The sequence below is a fragment of the Alligator sinensis genome, unplaced genomic scaffold (genome assembly GCF_000455745.1).
Source record: "Alligator sinensis unplaced genomic scaffold, ASM45574v1 scaffold65_1, whole genome shotgun sequence".
NCBI lineage: Eukaryota > Metazoa > Chordata > Crocodylia > Alligatoridae > Alligator > Alligator sinensis.
In genome coordinates this window covers 251,973-256,181 of record NW_005842037.1, presented here as the reverse complement: position 1 = coordinate 256,181, position 4,209 = coordinate 251,973, and the positions used below count along the sequence as shown (strand labels likewise).

General features: G+C 42.6%; 1 long non-coding RNA gene across 1 annotated transcript in view; it reads right to left on the bottom strand.

Moving 5' to 3' along the window:
* LOC112550107 overlaps positions 1-1,593 on the bottom strand; it is a 10,042-nt gene extending 8,449 nt beyond the window's left edge. Inside the window, exon 1 of the long non-coding RNA XR_003093774.1 lies at positions 1,527-1,593. This is a non-coding gene — a long non-coding RNA (uncharacterized LOC112550107). The remainder of the gene's footprint in view (positions 1-1,526) is intronic.
* Positions 1,594-4,209: the final 2,616 nt, after the last annotated feature.

Here is a 4,209-nt window from a genome sequence, read left to right as displayed (position 1 = left end):
AGATGGCTTCTGAGGGCAGTCGCTGCTCCCCCCACTGCTGTTGATACAGCTGCTGGTGACTGCAGGCAGTCCCTACTTGCCACTGCCAACAGTGTGGATGGCAGCTGTGGGTGGTCCCCGCTCACACCCTACCTCGCTGCCGACGCTGCCATGGCTGCCTGTGGGCAGTCCCCACTCGACCCACCCTCGCTGCTGATGTCACCGTGGCCACCTGCAGGCAGTCCCCGCTCACCACCGCCACGCACCCGCTGAGTTAGGTTGGAGTTGGCTGCCGTTGTGTCTGTATCTGGCACATGGGGCCCTCCTGTGGCCAGATCTGGTGTGCAGGGTTGGATGGGATAGGTTGAGCACCACTGATCTAGTCTATCCAATCTCCTTCATTTTGCTATATGAGCACTTCTAATAATTCATTATGCTAATTGAACTGAGTTTGGAACCCAACTTCATTTTAAGTGGGGGAAATGTCAATTGAAACTTTTTTAAGAAGTGCAGACTCTGCTACAGCAAAATGTTCAAAGAATTTGCATCTGTTTTGCCTAAATTTTTTTATTCCCCCTGAACAATTTCTGCCATAAGAAACATTCTATTTTAACATTTTCAAAATGAAACATTTTCATTTTCATTTGAAATTTTGTTTAAGTAAAAAATCATTTTATTTAAACAAAAAAATTTGACACCTGAAATCCAAACAAAATGTTTTATTAGAACTTTAACTATTGGGCTGAGTTTTCAGAACTGTCAGGCCAACAGGTATAGATGAAATAAGTTAGTGCTGTTTGAAATAACCTTGCACTTACTTTGTATCTCAGTCAGAAAAATAGGCAAAAGGGTCTCTAAAGGCACATACCTCTTGCTTTGGATTCCCATTCCAGAGCCTAAAAGAAATTTCCACCTCCCACTCTGCCAGAAAATCACAGAATCATAGAAAATTATGGTTGGAAGGGATCTCAGGAGGTCATCTAAGCCAGTGTTTCTCACCCCCTGGATTTCGATCCCAAAAGTGGGTCACAAGCGTATATGAAAGGGTTGCGAACAAACTTTAAAAATGGATTCTCCTTAAAAGGAGAAAACCATGGGTAGCTGTGGCTTTCCCCTTGCAGGCTGGCAGAGATCCAACCTGTGAGGGGCTATTTGGGGCCCCCTCATGTCCCACACACATCCACCTCCTGCCACACACCCTGGGGGGCTGAGGCCTGGGGGCAGAGGGGCACTGTGTCAGGACTGGCCAATGTTTACAAATGGGTCCCAGTACAAAAAAAGGTTGAGAACCACTGATCTAGTCCAACCTCCTGCCCAAAGCAGGACCGTCCCCAACTAGATCATCCCAGCCAGGGCTCTGTCAACCTGGTTCTTAAAAAGCTCCAAGGGTGGATATTCCACCACACCTCTAGCCCACCATGTCTTTTCTTCTGGCCACATCCAGATATTTCTGCATCTTTTTTTTTTTTTTTGCTACTGTAAAAGAGAAGCATTTTAGTGTTTGCCACTGCACAATTCTGAATGCTAAAGCGGTCTGCATCACGCACCGTCGTTCTGATGCCAGTACAACAAAAGGTTAAGCTGGAGCCTCTGTAGAGTGGCAGCTGTTGTATTTCCTGTGAAGTGGTTCATTTGAGGGGGATGGTGGGGGAGGTCCAGTGCAGCAAACCCAATTTACCCACTAGAATCCCTGTCAAAGCCCTGATTGGCTGTGACTCTCTACCATATTAGGAGTGTGTAAAGCAAAGATTAGGAGCGTGGTGCAAGCTGCAGGAACTCTGCTGTCAATCTGGAGAGCAGGATCTATATTTAGTAACAGGCACATGGGAATAGCAGTTTAAATGTAGGAGGGGGTTGGTAGAATGCAGACATTTATGTGAATCTCTTTGACTCTTGCTGAAAGCGGTAAGCATGCAGATTGAATCGTGCACTTTCTTCAGCAAAGGGTCTGGTGCAAAAATGAATGGCGATTCCCTGATTTTGCAATATAATAGGAAAGCAGTTCCGCCATGTTATACTGTTGATGCTTGCTAATTATTACACAGCAAAATAAAAGCCCTGGTAAGTGTTTATTTACTGCTCGCCTTGACAGACTGCAAACTAATCAGCAAATGTGCATTGCATTTAAACGCAATTATAGCAATAATTATATTGTGAACAACAATTTTGCTCCTAATAGACATTGGACTACTGTGATGCCAGTTTTGTTGCTTTAAAAAGGGTCTTGGTTTAAAATGAGAGACAAGCTGGTTGCCTATTAGAGTTTCTGGAGCCTGATTAAAATCTCCAGGTGTGAGATGATGGGCGTTTGTTGGTATATGTATCAATAGATTTGGGCCCCCAGATTGCTAATAGCCATAAAATATTGCCATGCTTAGACAAAAGAAAAATTTAAAATGAAGAACCAATAAAAGCCTAATATTTCAGGTCATAGGTTCATTTGAAATAAAAGTTGCTTCACAGAGATGCATATGGGTATTGTATATACATATTTATCCAGGGAAACTCGCAAGAAGAATCAGGTTTTCCAAAAGCTTCTGTTATTTTTCCTTGAGACGTCCAGATGGACTAACTGTAGCTCAAGGATGTCAAGTGACTGCTCTAAGGTCACACAAGGAGTCAGTGGCTCAGCTGAAATTAGACCTAGGATCCTCTTGGCTCCTACTCATTTGCAAGTCACTGAACCACATAACCTGCTCTGAAGAGCATGTGGGTCCAAAGCACTGCACTCATGGGGAAAATGTGCAAGCAGGGACTTTAAGGGAGGGACATTCTGCTAAATTCCCCTCATTGAATTTTTCTCAGCTTGTTCCATTTGTGAGAGGAGTCACAGGAGATGCAAAGAAGCGTCAGCATTTTCCTGAGACTTGTGGGTCCTGGAGGATCCACAGCCTATTCCCATATCAGCCTAGTTCTTCTGTTTTGGCTCTGGCTTTGGCTCTGGTCCTGGGCAACAGAACAATATCATTATTACTATGCTCTGTGCCAAGCCTCCATCCTTCACTCCCAACACCTCTTGTCTCCAAGCATGTTAAGGGGTTATAGGAAAGTGAATAACATTAAGGTAGCATTAACATTTTCCCTGACTTCCCCTAGCTGCATGGGTTCCCTCCACATACAAATCTAACCAATTGTTTTTCTAGGAAAAAATATGCTCTTGCTGTTGTTCTCCTATTTTCTAATGGTATTTAACAGAGACATCTCAGTTGCCATTGAGGGACAGAAAGGGGGCCCAGAAATGGTAATTTTTTCTCGTTGTCTGATGATTATTATCATTACCTCTGGTGAAGCGGAGCCCGATACAAAAAGTTCACCCAAGGCTGCCAGGAGTCTAGGTACAGTACTGCTAATTAATCATAAAATATTTTAATTTTATTTGCACATATGTATTGCTTTTATAAGCTGCCATGCACTGTCATGTGTGAAAGTCCTGTAATAAGGGTAGTGTGCATGCTTACATTTTGTTGTGAAGCCAGAGTTGAACAAAATCTCTGTTCTTTTCTGACTCAATTTCAGTTGTATTCATGGTTGATCATAAACCTGCGATTCATGTTCTGCTGCATGTTCCAATAGCAGGCCTTTCTTTCTCGAACCATTCCTGTTCACCCTCCTACAACACAAGCTGTATGTCTTAAACTAGGTCATGTGCTAAACTTGATGCTTTTCTGAGAGCCTAGGTAAGTAGCAGAGCCAAACAAAATCACAATGGTTTGGAAATCAGAGAATGATTCCCTTACACATTCAGCAACACAGTAAAGAACTACAAGGTGTGGTACACTAAAGGAAAAGTGTTCTGTTTCTGATTATGGAAAGATTCTCCATGGCTAAAGGTAAAGTTATCTTTCTATCATAAATACCTATTTTCAGCCTTCTACTTCCCTAGATATTCACCTGATATTTCTCAGGTAAGTTCTCTCACTGGTATAGATTTTTTTCTGAAAAGCTGGAGGCAAATCAAGTAAAGCATCTGAGTTTAAAAATAAGGTTATCTGATGCTGACCACTTTCCCTAATGTGTTCAAAAATCCCACGTTGTTATAACTGATTGACCTAGCAGAGGAACTGTTCTTCTAACTCATTTCAGAGAAGAGGGAAACAAGAAGAGTTGTTGAGCTTCAGCTTGCATGTTTACTAGCAACAGTGAACAGCAGTTACCTATTCTTCTACTTTTTCCTCTGTTGCTCAGGGAACATGATAGAGAAACTATGCTTTGATTCAAAATTTTTCTCTC